Source organism: Ascaphus truei, chromosome 4, assembly GCF_040206685.1.
Source record: "Ascaphus truei isolate aAscTru1 chromosome 4, aAscTru1.hap1, whole genome shotgun sequence".
NCBI lineage: Eukaryota > Metazoa > Chordata > Amphibia > Anura > Ascaphidae > Ascaphus > Ascaphus truei.
This window is the reverse complement of record NC_134486.1, coordinates 47,360,206-47,382,930: the sequence shown is the minus strand read 5'-3', so window position 1 is coordinate 47,382,930 and position 22,725 is coordinate 47,360,206.

Here is a 22,725-nt window from a genome sequence, read left to right as displayed (position 1 = left end):
TAGATATATAGATGATTTTGTATTTTGATGCATGAATAGAATTGTCATCATTATATTCATCATCTTTGCCAAGGATATGGATCATATCTGGTTTTACTAAAATCCCAGTTGCATGTAAAATCCACTATGGAAAACAAAAGACCCAGGTGGATTTCATTGATTCATGATATAAATCCAACATAATCCTATACACACAAAAAAATAGCATGGGAGATAAAGCCTTTGGCATTAGGTCATTTTGCAGATCAGAGAAGGTTTTAAACACCACAGGAATGTTAGTTGATTATACCTCATATGAGTAAAAGCTTTCATAAGAAATTTACTTAACTGAATGAGAGATTTGCTGGTATTCATTATATTACAAAATAACATACAGTATGCTGCAATTGTTTAACAATACAAAAATAATGACTATATTAAATATTGTACTTTTAATAAAATACATGATGAAAACTGTCACACTATGTTCATCTGCTATCCAAATAGTGAGCTTTATCGGTGCAGATAATGTATAATGCAAATATTATATAACAAAGCACCCGTCCCCTACTGTATATAATTTACATATTGTGAATGAAAGTCCTTAAAGCAGCAAATCGACATTGTACTGTTCATCCAAAAGGCCACTCCCAACCCTCACTGGGGCTTTATGCATGGATTTCTAAAAGCACAAGCCATTATTCTTATATATATATATTTTTAAAAGCCAGAGGTTCTGTAAAAAACATTAAAAGTACCATTGCCAGAGTGGTCTGGACCTCCTATGCTGAAGTTGACGTTAAAGCACAAACTGGATGAATCTATGATTTAGTTTCCAGGGACAAATCGAGGGAGGGTTCGGCTTTCAGATCTGCAATTCTAATGACTAGGTTAAACTGGGTAAATATCCCAGTATGAATAAAATCAAGCATACAGTACATGAGACACACTGATCATGGATCATGTGCTAATGTTATAATGATGGAGAAAACCCAAAAGTTATTTTGTTAATTGTTTTTGTAAAGTTTGCCCTAGTTTTAGGGACCCTTGATCTACCATCCTGATTACCAATTAAGTTTGTGCTACTTGGTAAACCCATATATCTGGTGGTAAAAAGTAGTCTACATTCTTATCTTTACCAGCAAAACAGAAATGCCCATGTTTACTATAAATTACTCTTAATTGTTGAGCTGGGGGAGGGTGATCAGATTTAAAGAAACACATCTCATTTGTCCATTTGCATGCAGTTAAAAAATGCTGCTGAAGCAGAGTGCAAAAATGATGGAAACCTTTAGTAAAACGTATTCGCAATCCAGGGGGAGCATAAAGGGAAATAAAACGAAACAATCTAAGTGCAGACAATATAATAAAGTGAATATGCTCTGTAGAATTCTTGGCTCCTAAATGCAGCCTACTCAAACGATTTCAGTAAAAAACGGGCAACAAGAGACAGCCTGGATAACAGAAGTAACTGCAGGCTTAGGAGTGATGTTATTCTCCAATCACCCCCGCCTCCGCTAGGTGATCGATCGAGTGGTAAGACGCCTCTGCGGTCAGCTCTCTGCTTCCCGTGACTCTCTGGGCGTCACGTCACTTCCGGTTCGTCGCGTCACTTCCGGTTTCGGGTTTCGGATTGACAGTCACTGGCACCTCGTCTCTCCTCCTCTGGGCATCACTCCTAAGCCTGCAGTTCCTCCTGTTATCCAAGCTGTCTCTTGTTGCCCGTTTTTTACTGAAATCGTTTGAGTAGGCTGCACATAGGAGCCAAGAATTCTACAGAGCATATTCACTTTATTATATTGTTTGCACTTAGATTGATTCGTTTTATTTCCCTTTATGCTCCCCCTGGATTGCGAATACATTTCCACGACTTGGGGACCAGAGGAAACAGGCCCTACCACATGGGTTTGAGCAGGGTGTTATAATTCTTATATATATTTCTTTCACGTATTTGCACTATTATTATTCACTGTTCACTATTGAGTTATTTATTATCACTATATTTTAAGTGGTCACTAATAGTGTTAGCGCCTGTTTTTTCACCGTCACACAGCACAAACCTTTAGTAAAACGCCATTGGGAAATGTCAAGCTAATTTTCTGGAGCTTTGCAATGTACAGCACGTTTTACTGCTTTTACATGACTATGCTATGTGGGGGTCATGGATACAACAAATATAAGATGGTTGGAACTTTTCAAAATGATAGACATAAGGGGTAGGGTTATCTGTCAAGGAGCCTATTCAGGTGGCGTGGATAAGTGATTTGTCGACAGTTTTGAGCAATTTTCGAGCGCGTTTGCATGTGTAGCTATTCAGAAAGCTCCGATAACATGCCAAATGCACTCGAAAACGGCTTCTTCTCGATTGGTCGCACTCCCGCTCAAATCTGTGCGGTAGCTCAAAAAATGCTCAAACTCGCGTTTTTTTTGCCAGATCGAGCTATTCGGTTAGCTCAGAGATTCACATCACGGCTGCAAATCGCAGGTTCTGATCTCACCGCCTGAAGGGTGGCGAGATGGGATCGGCGATGTGAGTTTGATGGAAAAAAATGTATTCTTACTGCATCGGATTGAAGCCGTGTGTCTCCGAAGCTAACACACATTAATACCAGCACCGGAGACACCCTGCTTCCATCCTATGCAATACAAATACATTTACAGGCAGCTTCATTACCTTAGCGGTTAGTAATTAAGAAGTTAAATACCAGTGCCCGGTTTGTTGGGGGTAGATGGGGTGGGCGAAAGTTGGATTTGCCCAGGATGGGTGGTTAGGCCAGCTGGGAGGGTTGTGGGAGGAGTTAACCCCTTCATTACCTTAGAGGTTACAAACCGGTAAGGTAATTAAGGGGTTAGTGGCCAGTAGTTAGTTTTTTTCATTTTAGTGTTGCTGCCCACAGAAGACGAGGAGGATGAAGATGAGGATGGCCTTCATCCTGGCAGGGGTAAGTACAACTTTAAATTACTATGTGCTGGCTGGGTAATGTTTTTATTTTTAGTAAGCAAATGTGTTATTATCCAGATGGGATTTTTCTCATTACTGTACTGTATGTGTTCAGGGGGTGGGGGGGGGGGGGGGTATAGGTGTGGGTAGTAGGGTGCCCATTCATTGCTATTGGGGTTATCTTTGCTCCCATTGAGGGCATAGGTAACCACACTGGCAATCAATGGGTATATTGGATAGTATTGGTTGTTGTATTTTGGGGTGGGTGAAGGGGGTAGTTGCCCCGGGGTGGGTGGTTAGGCCTCTCAGGTGGGTAGCAGGAGGGGTTAACCCCTTCATTACCTTACGCTTAGGAAATTAAGGGGTTAACCCCTCCAACAACCTTCCCGGTAGGCCTAAACCCCCATTCTGGGGCAACTACCTCCTTCACCCACCTCCTCTACCCCCAACAAACCAGTTACTCTGTGTTAGCCCCTTCATTACCTTAGCGACTAGCTATGTGGAGGAAGTGACACATGGAGAGGAGGGAAGAGGGTGTGACACATGGGGAGGGGGGAAAAGAAGGGTAAAATGGGGTAGAGAGGGACAAGGGGGGATGGGGACAGTTGGGGGAGACAAAGGGGTGACCGGAGGGACAAGGGGGGTAGTGGGATGATTGTCCCTACCATGCTCTCCAGTCGGCACAGCCAGCACCACATGGAGCTCTCAGCAGATAGGATCGATATTCAGTGTACCCTGTGCTGCTAACGAGCCCACTAGGGGTCTCTGGTTCATTAGAACTCAGGAGAAGAGCTTGTTATGGGGCACTCTGGCTTCTCCTCTTCCATGTCTCTATGGTCTCTCTGCACTGTCTGCAGTCAGAACCTCCCGTTTATATTTTTCCCTTCAGGGGCAGCACATGAAGTCCCTTGGGCCACAGGTTGGCCGCCCCTGTTTTAGAACATACTTCAAAACTAAATGAAAAGAAAGCAACATAAAATAAACTCTGATTGCCCTGTGTTTGCAGCGGGGAGACTTGGATACATATCGCTTAATATGTTTTATGTGTAACGGGTATTCCCTGTGAATACAGACGCTACTACCTGCTGTGTATACCTGTGTGGCTCTCAGGAGCCTAAGCCTCCGCTCGGGGAGCCTGGGGTACATACATATAACACAATCTCGTGGTGCAACGCCTCCACTTGCGATGGCTCCCGCCAGAGGAGGAGTGGTTCCTCGCAGGACAATTATATATATACTAGCTGAGAGACCCGGCGTTGCCCGGGATGTAATGTTCCCGTTCCTCTCTCTCCTCCCCCCTCTCTCTGTTTGTCCCCCATTCACATCAATCCAGTCCCCTCCCTCCTTTACAGCTTCATGTAGCGTGTGTGCGTCAGTCACTGTGTGTTTGCTCGCGCGTCAGTGAGTCTGAGGCAGAAACACAAACACACACAGACTGACTGACGCACACACAGTCAGTGCGTGCCTCAGTCAGGCTTTGTGTGCGCGTCAGTCAGTGTGTGCGTGCGTGCGGCAGTCAGTCAGTGTGTGCGCGCGGGGCGTCAAAGGCAGGGGGGGGCGTCAAAGGCAGGGGGGGGCGTCAAAGGGAGGGGGGGGGCGTCAAAGGGAGGGGGGGGGCGTCAAAGGGAGGGGGGGGCGTCAAAGGGAGGGGGGGGGGCGTCAAAGGGAGGGGGGGGGCGTCAAAGGGAGGGGGGGGGCGTCAAAGGGAGGGGGGGGGCGTCAAAGGGAGGGGGGGGGCGTCAAAGGGAGGGGGGGGGGCGTCAAAGGGAGGGGGGGGGCGTCAAAGGGAGGGGGGGGGCGTCAAAGGGAGGGGGGGGCGTCAAAGGGAGGGGGGGGGGCGTCAAAGGGAGGGGGGGGCGTCAAAGGGAGGGGGGGCGTCAAAGGGAGGGGGGGAGGGGGGGGCGTCAAAGGGAGGGGGGGGCGTCAAAGGGAGGGGGGGCGTCAAAGGGAGGGGGGGGGCGTCAAAGGGAGGGGGGGGGCGTCAAAGGGAGGGGGGGGGCGTCAAAGGGAGGGGGGGGCGTCAAAGGGAGAGGGGGGGGGCGTCAAAGGGAGAGGGGGGGGGCGTCAAAGGGAGGGGCGTCAAAGGGAGGGGGGGCGTCAAAGGGAGGGGGGGGCGTCAAAGGGAGGGGGGGGGCGCCTCAAAGGCATGGATTCCTCCCCCTGCATTTCCTGCAGTGGACAGGAGGGGGGGGGCAGTGGACAGGAGGGGGGGGGCAGTGGACAGGAGGGGGGGCAGTGGACAGGAGGGGGGGGGCAGTGGACAGGAGGGGGGGGGCAGTGGACAGGAGGGGGGGGCAGTGGACAGGAGGGGGGGGGCAGTGGACAGGAGGGGGGGGCAGTGGACAGGAGGGGGGGGCAGTGGACAGGAGGGGGGGGGCAGTGGACAGGAGGGGGGGGCAGTGGACAGGAGGGGGGGGGCAGTGGACAGGAGGGGGGGGGCAGTGGACAGGAGGGGGGGGCAGTGGACAGGAGGGGGGGGCAGTGGACAGGAGGGGGGGGGCAGTGGACAGGAGGGGGGGGGGCAGTGGACAGGAGGGGGGGGGCAGTGGACAGGAGGGGGGGGCAGTGGACAGGAGGGGGGGGCAGTGGACAGGAGGGGGGGGCAGTGGACAGGAGGGGGGGGGCAGTGGACAGGAGGGGGGGGCAGTGGACAGGAGGGGGGGGGCAGTGGACAGGAGGGGGGGGGCAGTGGACAGGAGGGGGGGCAGTGGACAGGAGGGGGGGCAGTGGACAGGAGGGGGGGCAGTGGACAGGAGGGGGGGGCAGTGGACAGGAGGGGGGGCAGTGGACAGGAGGGGGGGGGCAGTGGACAGGAGGGGGGGGCAGTGGACAGGAGGGGGGACAGGAGGGGGGACGCAGTGGACAGGAGGGGGGACGCAGTGGACAGGAGGGGGGGGCAGTGGACAGGAGGGGGGGGCAGTGGACAGGAGGGGGGGGCAGTGGATAGGAGGGGGGGGCAGTGGACAGTGACACACACACACACACACACACACACACACACCTCATTTGATGCGCCCTTTCTCAGTTCCGTTTGGCGCCGGAGGTGGGGAGCGACACCTACCTGTACTTCCGGGCGCCGCCACCGTCTGACTCGGCGCCGCGAGGGAGGAAGGGGGTCCGCCATCTTACGCGCCGCGTGGCAGCTGCGGGAAGCGAGGTGATTTGGAGCGGGGAGGGGGGAGAGGTGATTTGGAGCGGGGAGAGGTGATTTGGAGCGGGGAGAGGTGATTTGGAGCGGGGAGAGGTGATGCCGCTGGGGAGGGGGAAGAGGTGATGCCGCTGGGGAGGGGGAAGAGGTGATGCCGCTGGGGAGGGGGAAGAGGTGATGCCGCTGGGGAGGGGGAAGAGGTGATGCCGCTGGGGAGGGGGAAGAGGTGATGCCGCTGGGGAGGGGGAAGAGGTGATGCCGCTGGGGAGGGGGAAGAGGTGATGCCGCTGGGGAGGGGGAAAAGGTGATTTGGAGAGGGGAGAGAGGTGTGTGTGTGTGTGTGTGTGTGTGTGTGTTTTATTTATTTTTTTGGACCTTTGGCCCGTCACTCCGCCTCAGGCCAATGAGAGGTGTGGGGGGCGGGCCAAGGGGGTGGTGTGAGTGTGTGAGGCCAATGAGAGGTGTGCGGGGGCGGGCGGGCCAAGGGACCAATGAGATTGCCGCTAGGGACACCGGACATCCAGCAGGCAGGCATGCAGGCAGGCAGGCAGGCAGGCAAACATACAGTGCTTTCACTAATATAGTATAAGATATCACTCCACACACCGCATGTAAAATAACCAATGACTTTACTGTAGCAATACTTATTCAGATATCAACAGGTGTCCCTCTCTAGAGCAGACACTAACTACTGCGTCTCGCAGGACGCTCCCACCTACACCGGGTGATCCCACCCTGTGTCCAGTAACCCCATACAATATGTCCCGCGCCTTTAAAGGGAGATATGTGTGACTGCGCAGCCACTAGTCCCGTATGAATATAATATATGTAGGATCGTTGGTGCACTTGGTGATGGTTACCTGCCGAGCACTCCAGTACCCGGGCTGCCAAGGAGCTTCACAAAGGATCCGAAGGCTGACGAATACAGGGACTACCGTCCGGGGCGATCCACCCGGATGGCTGCTGCAGCGGCAGCGGAGGTCTGAGCCCAAACCTCTGGATGGACGCGCAGCGTCTGGTGTGTCCTAACTGACTCTGGGTAGTAAGGGGCAGGGTACGTAACCTGAGGCCTGTCCCTACAACACTCAATACTACTGGTGACTCAGGGCTATCTGGGGCCAAGGGGGCTGCTGGCCTAGTGCAGGGAGTCACTGACTCCTGCACCCTACCTCCTTCCCCTAGCTGCTCCTGATGCCGACTAACGTGCTCCAAACCCTGCGAAAAGTATTTATTCTCCTCTGCAGGGAGATGCTGTAGCCCTATTGGCTCCCTGGGGTCACGTGGGGCGCTCCTGAGGCTCATGGGAGATGTAGTCCCTGCTGTGAGCCCTCTGCTGATTGCCCGTGCCGTTTGCGCGATCACTGCGCATGCACGAGCACTCTAGGGGCCGCCGCCGCTACCTGCCGCACTGCGCATGCGCGAGGATCGATATGGCGGCGCCCTGCCTTGTCGGGCCGCATGCGGAGTCTCCGGCGCACCAGAGCGCTCCCTGCTCAGCCCCCACCCTCCAGAACCTCCGGCGAGTCTGCCGCTTGGCTCCGGCAGCACTCGCCTTTGCTCCCGGCACGGAGGTAACGAGGGGGGGTCGCCGAGCAGAGGGGGACCCGGCTACATCTGTATGGATCATTTTTAGTCTGAGTTGTCATAGAGCTCAGCAAGGAAACTGCATTGAGTCAGTTAGAAGCTACAGTAATAGAGATCTTATTGGAACATTAATCAGCTGTGATCTGTAGATCTGGTTCACTGAAACCTTGAAATCCTCTCTACCACTGTACGTCTCCACTTAAGCCTTGTGATCAATCAGTTCATTGGCTAAAGTCTGTTGTTAATTTTTTAAATACTGCTTTATCTACAGAACGGATGGGATCGGGAGAAGCAAATGTCAACTGTTCTCTCAAATAGATAAAACTATTTTTTTTTTTAAAAACAGTGGATTTACATCATTCTTGTAAATATACACTTTCAAAAACGCTAAAAAATAAAAATAAAATCTGTCTGCGGATATATTGTATTTTTGTTATTGTTGTCCTATGGTTTCAGTATAATTGAAACCACTTTACCTTTTGTGAGTATAACAAGCTACCCTGGAACGTGGTAATGGAATTAGCTTTTATGCTTTTCCAAGGGCGCACATACCACATTTCCTGTCACCACTCTGCATTAATAATACAAAACAAATGCGAGAATGAAGAAAGCCTACAGTGGTTACCAAAAACGATCCATCTGGTTTCAATCTTGTAATCTGGAGGAGTAAATGGAAACAAGATGCTACCACACGCCCATTAACCCTCTTCGCTGATCATGGGGATCAACAATGAATTGGAATATAAGTGATGCTGTTTACGTATAGCTCCTGCGTTATCCATTAAATGGTCCTATAAACAACTTTTATGGTGCAGTGTAATTAATACACAAAGTAGTCTTGAATGATAAAAGCACAATACACACACAGCGCACCAGGGAATTAGTGACCAAAGAATAAACGTTGCGAATAAAAAACTTGAAATAAGCCTCTAATCAATGATAACATGTTTATTGGATTAATAACAAGCTAATAGACCATACATAAAAACACACAAACAATCAGGCGGTTTATAACACCGCCCGAAAACAGGAGTATGCACTCACACTCTTATGACAAATGAATGGATATCTCAGGGTATTCGTTTGGGGTCTCCGTTGGGAGATCCCCTTTAGGAGTGTTTTTGGGGGAGATGCTTCACGTACAAAGCGGCAAGGGGTGACGGCCGCTCTTAAAAGAAAACCTTAGGACAGCACGAGCGCGGATAGCAGACTGTTGGTGTAGTCCTGAATGATGTTTATCATGTTAAGCTTTCCTGGAACATGCTTTTTGGATAACCCACCTCTTTAATAGGCACATTCTTGTGTTACACGCGACAATGTCTTTTTTCCCTTTTTCATCTCTATTTCAATTTTTTTTTTTCCCCCGTGTAGCACATTTTTGGGGGAAGGGGCAGAAAAACGAGTGCAGCTAGTGTGCTACTTATTTTTGAAACGTGGTAGATAATAGAGAACGTGAAAGGCAAGCGATATCATATAACGCCTTCTGTATTACTCCTCTGCCTCGTGGGTGCAAGTAACGTTATATGATTCAAATTGGGTTGTAAACGTCCATCTCAGAATCTGTGCTAAATTAAATCAGATAAGGGGGAGATAATGTGGGTTATTCTGACCACATGTAACTTGACAGGCTTTGTTATATTACTGTATTGTTAAAGAGATGCACACAGAGGGTCCATACATGCTGACATGTGTGGGTCTAACTTTTGATATAACTATACTTTAGGCCAGGGGTGCTCAACTCCAGTTCTCAAGCCCCCACCCCTAACTGGTCAGGTTTTCAGCACAGGTGGCTCATCCAGTCCCTGCTTCAGCACAGGTGGCTTAATCAGAGGCTCAATCTTTGCTGCAGCCACCTGTGCTGAAGCTGGGATATCATGAAAACCTGATCTGTTTGGGGGGGGGGGGGGGCTTGAGGACAGGGGTTAAGCACCCCTGCTTTGGGCAACTATTGTGCCAAGTCAAAACTTTGCACGATAGCTAAAAGTATTTCTAAAATTAGAGCATCGTTGTCAGGAGGCCAAACTTTCTCTTTCCTTCAGTAAGTGATTATGCTTTCATGCAAAACCATTAATAGAAGATTTTTAGCCAAGAAATGAAAAACCCAGAATTATTTTCCAGATGCCTAATGATAGTTTACAAGTTTATGTGTTTTACTGGGAAAAGACGATCTGCTTTGAGTTTACAAACAGTGAGCTAAAACCATGTTTGGAAATGATGTGTGTGCAAAGAGAAAGCATTAAAAAAAATTCTAATCTGGAAAGAAGCTACTATATGAGGGCGTATTTGTTGATGAAAAGTCTTAAAAGGGAATATTGTGCATGAAAGCTCTGTTGTGTGAAAATTATAACAAAAAGGTCTGACATCATTTTCCTTCTGCAGAAACAAACTGGGTTTCTAAATGTGACCCCGCTTTTCTCCCACCCTAAGGCTGAGTCCATAGAAGGCACGTCCGTGCTGAGGCGTGCGGACGCTCCGCGCTGAGCCCCTGCATCCTCCATGAGGATGTCTTTAGAGAGGGTTCACGCGAGCGTCCGCAGACGTGCTGAGGTGCTGGATTTTTCAGCCGACAGCCAAACTGTTTTTCAGAGCGCTGTCGGCTGAAAACATCCAATCAGCTCGGAGCAGCGTCAACGTCACGGCTCCGTGACGTTGGTGCATCGCGGGCGATTGGCCCAGCGACGTCACTGCCAAGCCTCCCTCAGTCTCCCCTCGCCTCCCGATCGCGCCCGCTGGCTCGCCTGCATGGGCATGAAATTGTGCAGATTTCAGCAGGCGAGCCTCAGCGTCAGCGCGCCTCAGCCCTGCTACCCCCTCTATGGCCCCAGCCTAAGGCTGCGGCCACGCTGCAGCGACGCACGCTTGGCGCAATCGTGTAGATGTTAATCGGTGCACATGTCCACACCGCGTGTGCGTAGGGTTGCCAGGTAACCGGTATTGAACCGGACAGCCCGGTATTTGGTTACTCTATCCGGTAAAAAATGAGAGATAATACCGGACATGTATGTGTCCGGTATGTCTCTGGACTTTGTAGCCAATTGCGGGATTTCCCCTAGGAAGGGATAGAGCAGGGCTGCTGCTGCTGCTGCTTGGGGGCTGGGCAGCTTCCTCCATCCTGATTGGCTGCTGCTGTGTAATAATAATAAATAATAATAATAATAATCTGTAATGCAGACAATCAGTAGGAGGTGGCAGGAGCCTGGGGGTGGAGCCAAAGAACGGAGGAAAAGCATGGAGCAGAGAGAGGTGAGGCAGTGTTTTGTGTCCTGTGTTTATTTGTTCTGTTTTTTCCTTGTGTGTGTGTGTGTGTGTGTGTGTGTGTATTTATTTGTTTGTACTTGTACTGTTTTGTGTGTGTGTGTCTTCTATGGCTGTCCTGTGGGGGTGATAATGACACGGAGTAGGGGGGTGAGAGGATGAAGGGGGGGGTGAAAGAGGATGAAGGGAGGGAGGATGAGGGGGTGAGAGGACGAGGGGGGTTAGAGGATAATGGGAGAGAGAGAGGATGAGGAGGGGTGCAGTATTGCTCGCCATGGGCCTGTATGAGCGCAGGTCAGTTATTTATAAATGATCTGACCATTATATCATTTGTTCTAAATTTCACTCCAAGCATTCACCAATTTGCATCAATTTGCACTACAGTATTTCATTTCTATTTCCTAAAAAAATCCTCGGAAGGGCGCTCCTTCCCAAGACTCCTCCCCAGATGTTTTACGAAACCGAACCTTGGTGCAAATTGGTGAATATTTGGAGTGAAATTAGAAAAAAAATTATGTAAGTCAGGTGTAGCCATGTCTAAGATTGGTGTACGTATCTCTTTCTCATGCTGGCAGTAAACCTGGTAAGTATGCAGGATTGCCAGCAACAATCATGAGGTTTGCCCTCAAACCCTGGTGAGGTGTCATATATCCCAAAGGAAGTGACAACATGCATTGTGTCCACACTTAGTGATACAGAGCAGGTTTGTTCTCTGGGGGGTGATATAAGACACAGCACTGCCTAAAGTTAGGAGTTCAGTTTCCTGTTGTTGGGCTGCCTCTGTTAAGTGAGAGGCACTTGAAGGTTTGCAACAGTGTTGCAGTGTCTCATGCTAGCTGTGAGTCAGTGAGCATACGCAGCAGAGTTAGAGGAGCAGAGAGAGACAAAGCAGCTCAAGAGAGGAGCTTACAGCAGCCAGAGAAGCTGGGGAATCTCTCTGAGAGGATAGGTGGAAAGCAGCTCTATTAGAGGAGAAGGGACCTTCCTAATGGAATGCTGCAAAGAGTTGAGCGGCTGAGCTGTTATCTGTGAGGGGCAGCTTGCCCATACCATCAATAAAGATGTCTTGTTCGCATATACCTCCACTGGGTGAGTGTGAAGTTACTCAGCAGTGGATGGCACCACCAAAAAGGAGTTCCTCACCAGGACCATCTCCCTGCGGAAGCACAGATCCTGATGAGGTGGAGGCGCTGCACTGGATATAGGTAGGACTCGCACACACTACCTCAGCTGCCTATCTGGATGACATCCCCTAATTCCATCAAGCGGGAGACTCAGGAGCCCTGTTGCCTACAGGTGCACCACCAGACACGAACACGTAATGGGGACTGGTTAGACCACACGGGCCAATGTGAGATTGGGTGGGTCAGACTAGGGGGTCCACCCGTTACACAGGTAATTTATAAATAACATTCTTCCCCACCAACGATTCTCGCGCACGTCGCACCTTTCACCATTTTGTCTAGTATTTTTGGACAAGCCACCTGGCAACCCTACGTGCGCATGCGTGCATGTATGCTTTCCAAAGCTCTGCGCTTGGGGAGACATGAAAAATTGATTTGTAAGCGCGCTGAAGGGTCACATGACCCTTCAACAACAAATCACACAGCACCAGTCACCATATACATACGCACACGCACACACACACAGTCTGACAATAGGGCAAATATAGGCACCATGTCATGTGAGATATATAAGGGGGGAAAAAACATTTATGTGAACAGAGTGATTGCTACTATTATGAATTGACCTCTCCCGGCACCGACACTATCACGCCCCGATCCAGGCAATGACACGCCCCCTCCCCTATGTGCCACGCCCCCACTTGCGCTCACAAATTGCTGCAGGACAGGCAAGTGCTCATGCTCAGAGTTGGTGACGTCACGGCTCTCAAGCATGAGCGCGCGTCGCTGCACCTTGGCCGCAGCCTAAGGGAGATTTGGTTCTGGTTGCCGGTGTAGTTGTGCTCACCTGTTAGGCTTACAGGATTCTGAGGGTACGCCGGTGTTAGTGGGGATAGACAGGACTGGCTTTCGGATCTGTAGCTCTTATCTTCGGTGCAGCACCTCCATTCCAACAGGGCCTCAGAGATAGGTGCAGTCCCTGCAGGAAAACCTCTTTCCCTCCCCCTGAAAGACTGCAGCCTCAGGCAGGAGTAAAACATAACGTTGGTCTTTATTCTCTGGTACAGCATATATCAACAGCATCTTGACATACACAGCAACCTCTTCTCTGTGTCCCTGGAGTCAACCCCAGGAGCTTGACGCCCCAGGAGTCTCTCCTTATCTACCACATTCCCTGGTGGAGTATGGGGTAGTTGCTCCCACTCCCCTGCGGGAGGGAAGGCCTGGAACCCGGTCGCTGGTCAAGCAGCAAAGCATACATCCCACTCCCCCTGAGGGGAGAGGATAGAACACACCTCTCTCACTGAGGAGTGAGAGAGACAGAGCACACTGAATTTGGGCTACAGCCCCTTTTTGTTACCAGGGGAGGGTCCCAGGTCTTAGCCCCGGTGTGGGCAGTACCTAGGCCGTAGGCATACCCCCCCCCCCCCCGTCACTCTAGGGAGCCGTTTACTGCAGCAGGGCATAGATTTAACCCTAACACTGCCTGCGCTGGTACCAGGACTTATGTGTTAGGCAAGGAAATTAGTAGCCCAGCGGGTACCTGGCTACATACTGTAAATATAATAATAATATCAAATAAAAATGTCAGATGTTAGATTATTCAGAATGTCCAGACTTACTGTAAATGTAACCCCCTGGTGGAGACTGACAGATACTCCAGCACTGGAGAGTGAAGTGTTTCGTGTTTGAGTGAAATATCATTGGAAAATAACTGCAGCACTCCAAGGCTTCATATTCCTATATCTTTAAGCTGCCCCTCAATCACATAGAGCTAGGACTTTCACGTTACGCACCTTATGTGTCCTGGTACTGTATATACTCAGCAGAAACCCCTAGAGTAATGGTGGTAGACTTGAGTTTCAAGTGCATTAAATTCGTACAATTGGTTTCACCTCTGGCAAATATAGGCAATTCCATGACGGTCTTTTGGTCTCTTCTACACGGAGAAGAAAAAGTAGCTGCTATCCTTTAACCTTTAACACTGAAAGATTGCCTAGATGTGTTGGGGTGTCCTTCTTTTGGTATTCTATTATAGAGCGCCTGGGACTTTGAGGCTAGCTTCCCCGCAAGTTGACTGGATAATATCTCATATGATGGTACAATGTTAGTCAAAGTGCTTTAAGAAGTAGTGATTCTGTGACAGAATGCACAAATACATATCTCTTATGAACAAGGGGCTTGGGACATTTCTCTGAAACAAAAGGTTGCTGTTTGCAAGTATTTTAAAAGTGGTACAATTGACTTAAATAAGAAATAAGGAAAAGTAATGTTACAATACACTACTTTTTGTTTATTTGAGTACATCTTTTATCTCTGGTATGTACAGAATCAAAAGATTGACCTCCATAATAATATCTTTTATAACCCCATCTCTTCTCGGTCCGACCAGAAAAACTAGGAGCAATGTGGCAAGACTCTATGGTGGTACAGTGGTCGGGCTGAGGGTAAGTGGGACATTTATAAAGTGAGATGCTATGCTAATGTATTCCAAAGCTCCCACACAAAGCAAAAGCCATCAAAGAAACATTAATAGTGTGTGCACACAAGATATCAGATAAGTTCATTTTTATGACAACATTAAACTCAATAAAGAGCTCTCTGTGGTATTCAGTTGATGTACACAGATCTGCACCGAACTATATTAGGTTATACGCAACTATAGAGAGCTCATTGAAATCTATAATACACTCCATAAAGGTACAGTACTGTACTTTGTACTCTCTGCATCTCTAACGAGCTCTTTAAAGTGTGATAGTTACTCTATAGAAATGCTATGGAACTTTGTGAAACTATAATGAAAAAAGTATATGTAGCCCTCTTAACCCCACCCTAAGTGAGATTGAGGTGGGTAGGTGTATCTGACTACTTATCAGTGTGGTGCTGTACCTGTTTGGCAACCAGGAGGGCTGAGCTTCCGCCACTGGGAACCTGGGGTATATACTTACACTTGGTGCAGCGACTCCACTGATGAGGGATCCCAACGTGGTGGAAGTGTGCCCTCACCAGAACAACCATACAGTAAATACACACAATGTGAATAAACAGTATTTACTGAGCATGAACGGTAACTTCAATGAAACTCTCTTTGCATAACATCAATACATCATATGAATAACATTGCATCACCTCAGCCCACATGTCCATCATCACATCACCCTCAGTCCCTTTGATAATAATGTGCTTGGGCACTTTATCCCTTGAGTGTCCACAACAATAAGGTGAGTGTGAATGTGAAGGATAGCGCTTCCCTGTGTTGCACTTAATATACTACCTCCCTGATCACTGCTCCTGATCAGGATAATCCTTGGAACTCAGCAACACCGCACAGTGATCCCACGCCGCACTGTGCTGCTCTCTGCAGGAATGGATACACACGCTGACTCCACAGGGGAGGGATCCCCAGCCGGAATGATCCTTTAAGAACAGTCTCTGCTATGGAGTCAGATAATCTTTCTGCACTCAGGCTGCACGGGCATTCAGGCAATGTCCTGCAGCATGTCTCTTCCGCTCTGAGTATGATGAAGGAGTCCCTGTCTTAAGGCAGTCCCTATAACATACAGTATTCCTCTACAGTGTCTCAGGGGACTAACTGGGCCCTGGGGGTATACTTCTACCCTAGTCCTTGCATGCAGAAGATCTCTTACTGTAGATTCTGTCTGATCCCAGACTCTGGCAGCTCACCATGTGCATCTGGCACTGGTGATATTACATAACACTGTGTAACTTAAAAAGCAACCCCCCTTCTTTCTATGAGGGGCCTTTCCCTGACACAGCCAAAGCCAACTACTCTGGCTGCACTGCAAACAACACTGTTGCAACTTGCTATCCTGCTCAGCTAAAGTGGCAGCCTCACTATCTGGGGTCTGTCCCTAGCTGCAGTAACACACTGGTGACTCAGGGTAATCTGGGGCCTGGGGAGGGTACTCTGGCCTAGTGCATGGGTCCCTGCCCTGCACACCTACCTCCTCCCCTGTCTGCTTCCCCACCCTGAGTGACTTCCTTCCTGTCAGCCTGCTAATATCCCTAACTAGATCCTCCCCTTTACAGGAGGATTCCTCAGCCCTATTGGCTGAGCTAAAACACCTGACGGCCTGCTACTATGCCTCCTGGGAAGTGTAGTTCCCAAGGAGGCTCCTGCCTATGGAGACCGCATGGGCGCCTCTGTAATGGCCGCCCATCTTGTCCTACCTGCGCCTGCGCTATCCTAATGGCCGCCGTGCCACTTCCCTGCGCATGCGCAACCTCTAGAGGGCCTTCCTGCCTCTCTACCTTCTCCTGCGCTTGCTCTGCCACCTCTAAGATGGCTGCCATACTCGTCCGCACCTGCGCAAGCGTTCGCGCACGCGCGGTCAACTCCAACATGGGGGCGCTCGCCCTGATGGCGGCGCCAAGCAGTGGAGAGCCGCTGGAGCCTCCCTGCGCCTCCTGCTGCTGGCTATCTCGCCGCACCGCCCTAGCTAGCCCCTCGGCACCTGCGTTTACGCCAGGGGGAGCGCGGGGAAGCGTCCCACAGCTGGGGATCCGCGCTGGTAAGGGGACCAGGGCTATATATAAATAAGCAGAGCTCCATAAAAGAGAATTATTATCTGGGACTATGCAGAACTTGTCAGGACTTTATGAGAGCAGAGAGCTCTCTGGGGATCAATTTCATACCAAGAAGTCAATTTAAGACAATTTAGGAACAGAGATGTGCATGCTTTTCACACGGGTAAGCAAAGTCTGTGAATGTCACCCTTTTATTCTTGTCGAAAAAATTCCCTTCAATCCAATTGTATGTTTGATGAATTTCAATTACTTTCACTGTGAAATTCTATAGCACTTTAAATACACTAAAAAAAAACATTTTTACAGGAGCGGGGTTGCTATTTTGCCACACAAAAGCGAAATAATGAGTTTTGAACAATTTGACCTGTATTTCTAGACATTTTTGTGCCCATTTTCCTGTGTTTCTTTTCACTTTTTCGACACACACTGATGCCAGAGTGGGAATACACGCACTGGCACTGCTGCACATATCAACTAGATGTAACTTACCTAAGTATTGCTATGCCATAACATACCTTACATGCCTTTACTTTGAACTGGCCACTGCTTAGTAAATATGGCCCTAAACAGCTGGGCACTTTGAAATTCAGAGGTAAGGTATCAGCATTAGAATTTAGAATAGAGAAAGCAGTGCACACTGATCATTTTAATACTGTTGTGGTGGTAAGAGAATGGTGAGGTAGGTTATTTTCTGACTAGGAGGTATTGTGACCGCAAGCTCAAAGGATATACAGTAGAGTCCTGATTATCCAACCTTCGGTTATCCAAACTCCTGTTTTATCCAACATCTGGGCACGCGCATGCCCCGCTCCCGCCGCTCGCTGCTTAACTCATTTCTTTAAGCAATAACTGTTGAATAATTATGAACTGCATTATTAAACCTAATACATATGAATATATTATACAAACTTACACTGTACTGCATTTATATATTACATATATTACTTACTGTATACTGCACTAATATTTGATTTGTTTCACTCCCCCCTCATGTTTCCTGATTACCCGACATTTTCGGTTATCTAACATGGGCTCGGTCCCGAGAATCTGCTGTCCATTCTTGGCCTTTTTCTTGGTTTTCTTTTATCAAGTACCCTCTTCCATAATACTTCTACTGTGACTTCATATAACAGATTTTACATTCCTTCTGTGACCATATGCAGTTAGTACCTGGTGGCAATAGTAATGGAAAATAAAAGACAAGATAAACAGTATAAACCATGTCTGATTAAAACAAGGGGGGATAAAAAAAAAAAGAAATACAATACAAGAAGCAGCGCAGTTATGTACAGTGAGATTAATGTGACCAGGCTCCAAGTCACCACCCAGTGAGGCAGCTGCTTCTAGCTGGGGGCATATCACAGAAATCAGATACGGGGCCAGGATTCTGGTCTCTTGCCAGAGGAAAGCTAATTCCCTAGTCACCACTGAGAAAGAATAAAAGCCAGACCAGAGGGATATAATGGGAAAAGGAGCTATATGCAACCTTAAAAAATGCACTTACATAACCTCCACATCTTGAGAATCTAAAACCGCAGGAGTATTTTCCACTGCTCTCATATGTTTACTTTCATTGCAGTTTCTGAAATGTTTTGTACAGATTCTTCGGTATCCGTTAACTACTTCGCTACTCGAATGGACTGTAGGAGATCTAGGCCCCTGTTTACTTAGAGATACTATGCCAGAACAACTTCTGTCACATTCACTGGATTGTGCTCTCCTGCTCTGTAAAGATATCATGCTTTAGCACCGCTTAGGAAATATGTTAGTAATTCAGCCACTAACACTTTGGCCTAGAGTTAATATTGCAGTCGTCAAAACAAAATATACATGTGTTATTAGCGCATAAATGAGGCTGAAGTCATGTACATTTCAATGGTCCATAAAAATGCGTAAATGTATAAAAATAGTTGTAGTTAAAAGTGAGATAAAAACACTTCCCGGGAAAATGAGCTCGATATTAGCTTGAAGTGAAGGGTACAGTATGTAAACTTGTGTTGAAAGTAAACAAGTTGGCAGTGCTGTTGGGAGAGAGAGAGAACACACTTGGGCCATAAGGACCTGGTTAGTTGATTTTTTTGCAAGTTGTGAGAGTTCTGAGTGGGTTGTCTTGAACTATTTGTTGTTTGTCAGAGTGCATGTGTATTATTATTTGTGTCATTGAATATTTATTACCGTGTCTTGTCGTGTGACATTGTTGTGTTATGATTGTTTAAAATTGTCCGTTTTCAGTTATTGTCAGAGATGGATGAGGAAATTAGTCCTGTGAGTGCAGGGAGTGGTGCGAGGAGGCATTGTGGAAGTGGTGAGAGGGGGAGTGGAGGTGAGAGGAGGAGTGGGAGATCTCAGGCAGTGAAGAGGATAGACGGGACCCAGGAGAAGGGCCCTCTGGAACACACTTTTCCCCCCTGGTTCCTTCTTTTTTAGAACAGGCCGGATCAGGAACGGGAGCAAAATGAAGGGGAAAACAAGAAGGTGGAAAGGTATGGGCATTGAGAAGCATCCTATGTGGGTGGAGGAGGGGTGCAGAGTGTTGTGTGTGTGTCTGCAGTGTGTGGGTTTACATGGGGGCTGCAGTGGATATAGAGGGGGGCTGCTGGTGTGTGTTTTATGGATGTAGAGGGGGCAGCAGTCTGTTTTTTGGTGTGTGTGTGTGTGTATCTGCAGTGTGTTTTGTGGGTGTAGAGGGGGGCTGCAGTGTGTATGTGTGTGTGTGTGTGTCTGTGTGTCTGTGTGTCTGTGTGTCTGTGTGTCTGTGTGTCTGTGTGTCTGTGTGTCTGTGGGTGTAGATGGTGTTGGAGGTGTGTGTGTATGTGTGTCTGCAGTGTGTTTCTGAGTTTTGTGTGTTTGTGGGTGTAGAAGGGGCTGCTGTGTGTTTTGTGAGTATAGAGGGTGGAGGAGGGGTGCAGTGTATTTTGTGGCTGTAGAGGAGGGGGGCTGCATAGTGTGTAGGGGGGACTGCAGTGTGTTTGTGTATATAGAGGGGGGTTGCAGTGTGTGTGTGTGTGTGTGTGTGTGTGTATAGAGGGGGCTGTGTGTATGTACAATTTCCTTTTAATAAACTTGCAGTAAAAGCAAAAGAATGTAGACGATCATGCTGATAAAAATAAATATGACTACAAAAATGTATCTTTTTTATGAAAAATTATTATTTTTTTAAAAATAAGCCTACATTTAGCCTATAATAGTAATGTAGCAGGGTCTCCCCTGGCCCCCCTCACCTGCGCGGAGTAGCGGGGACCCCCGCGGTATGTCAGGCAGTTGCAGGGGCGATCGCGTTGCCGGGGGCTCCCGGCGACATCAGTGACAGGACGCTGCCATCTTGCGTGCGTTCGCGCATGCGCGGGAAGTCGTGCATGCGCAGTGTAGCCCCAGGAGTACCGGCGGCCATGTTACGACTGGTGCGAGGTTCGCGCATGCGGGGTGCGTATGTGGAGTTGCGGTGGCCATTACCTGTACTGCAGGGACCCCTAGAAATAGCGCAAGCGCAGGTAGGGCTAGCGGCGGCCATTATAGGGTTGTGCAAGCGCAGTGCACATAGCGCACGCGGCCCCAATGATAAAGAGGTCCTGAGTGGACTACAACTCCCATCAGCCTCTGGGGACTGACCTTTCACCCAGATCACATGCAGCCAGACAGCCATTAAGGCTTACAGATTCTCAAGCTGCATTTGGATACATTGTTGTGTGCTGAGTCAGGGAGCAGACAGTGAAGCACATGAGTGAGTTGGAGCTGGGATAAGGTAGGGGAAGGTAGTGTGTGCAGGGAGCAGTAGCCTCTGCCACTAGGCCAAGTTACCCCCTAGGCCCAACTCACTGTTCGATTGTGTTGCTGTAGGGAAGGCCCCTGCAGTGAGGGATATTGCCTTTTAGCAGTTAGCTTAGTTCAGGGACACAGCTGCAGTGCTGCGTGCTCTGACAAGGAGGGAGCAGTGTGACAAGTGTGTCTGGGATCAGACCTGCATCACTCAAGATAGAGACTATCTGTGTGGTGAGACTATCCGAATTGGAAGAGGACGCCATTGCTGCGGATTCAGCGTTGAATGCAGACGGGTCCTTTCCTGATGTTTGCTGTCCCCAGGTGCAGGAGCTCCGGGCAGGTATTTCTACAAGTGCATCAACTTTAACCCACATACCGGTTTCCTTACAGGCGCTGATCACGCCTAGTGGGTGGGTGTGACGACTCAGGAGATTCCTTCCTCTCCTTGTCCCTCTCTCCCATCTCCTGTAACCCTTTCCACTCCTTCCCACTCCTCTCCTTTACCTTCTACCTCTCTCCCCTTGCCGCAGCGCGTTCCCCGCAGGTCTCGCATACTCACGCGCTCCCTTAGCCCCTGATTTGATCCTCCCCGCTCCCTCTCCCCCGTGGTAGCTCGTTTACCTTCCCCTGAGGTGCCATCCGTCCCGTTGCCTCCTCCTCGCGTGGTGCGCGCCTTGTGACGCATCCGGTGCGTGCACTCCCTCAGCCCACGGAGGACGCGCGTGCATGCTCCTCTCTGCCTTTGCTGGCCATCGCACGGGCACAGGCCTCATGCGCATTCCCTTCCTCTTGGCTCTGTCCCCCTCCTGCGGTCTTCCACTGCTCCGTGCGGGCCGCGCCTGTGTTGCAACCTGTGCGCACGCATCCCCAGATTACAGGGCGCGCGCGCACGGACTATTCTTATCAGGCTACTCCCCTGACTGCCCCTTCTGTCTCCTCCTCTTCTCTCCCTGACCTATCTCTAGCTTCTCCCACTTCTCTCTCTACTCCTCCCCTCTCTGTCATTGGTGCACCTTCCTTTATAATCCCTGTCTGTCCACCTCTTCCTCGCTCTGCATAGTTCCTGTTTCCCTGTGTGTTACCTGTCCTATGCTGTGCTCCCTCTGTGCTCCTGTGATTACCTGCTCCTGTGTTACTTTGGATTTCCCTGGCTTTGACCCTGCTTACCCTGGACTACTCTGCTCTCTGGTACCCCTTTGAACCCTGCTCCGCATACGACTCCGCTGACCTCTGGCTTCCTAGGACCTGGCTTGCCCTCTGACGACTCTACCCTCTGGATCCCTGGACATTGGCAAATGGACACGACTATTCTCACGGACATTCCACAAGCGTTGCAAGTATGCACTAACAACTCTTCCAACAGGCCCAGCAACGCTATACCACACACTGGGCTTGCTCCCACTGCTGTGGGTGTGTGGTATCATACCGTTCCCACCTCAGTACTGGGGTCTGGCTTGGTCTGCGGGCATACAGGCGTGACAGTGGGTTGCTGGACTCTTGGGACACTTGGGTATAGCTGTGGGGTTGAGGTCTAGTGAGGCCAGGTTAAAGGGTGACACGGCTGTGTTGCTGTTATTGATGTGATGGTATTGTCTGCATATAGTAAACTGTTATATTTATACTTCAGTGTATGTGTTTCCTATTTGTGGGTCCTGTGTCAGGGGTCATTCTATATGCCTGGAATCCCTGCACAGGTGGAGGCGCTGTAAGCATATGTTCCAGGACACACCCCATGCTCCCAGTGGCAGAGGTTCAGGCCTCCTGTGAGCCTATCAGGTATTGCACCACACTGGTAACACGGGTATATTTCCACACCTGCACCCTATCTGCGATTGGGGGGGGGCTAATATATGTGTTACAGTAATAATCCCCTCAGAACAGGGCATTACTGGCCAATAATGCCCTGGTTGGGTTAAAGTCCCTCGGCTTCGCCTGGGGCCTTCAACTCTTCCAGCCAGGGCATTATTGGCCAGTAATGCCCTGTTCTGAGGGGATTATTACTTCATTATAATGGGATCTATCTCTTTTCCTGTCTCTTTGGGTCAAGTAAATTCGCCAGATCTGAGATGGCATTAACTTCTGCTCCTAAGAGATATGCAGCAAATGTATAAAACAAGATTAACGAGCTTCATATATACAGTATGCTTAAGGTACAAATTGCAGCACATCTAAATGTTTCTTCTGTGTTTTGGAGGAAATTGCACCACCTGACGACATATTTACCAAACACCCATTGTTTAATAAAAGTTGACAGCAAATAGGGACCTCTGCCATCCTGGCTGTCCTGCCCTTTCTATGTACTATAATAATTATAATTATACTTGGTACCCTGTAGTATTCTTTCTTCCCTCATCTTTAGGTTTACTGCTTTAATAATGTATATATCA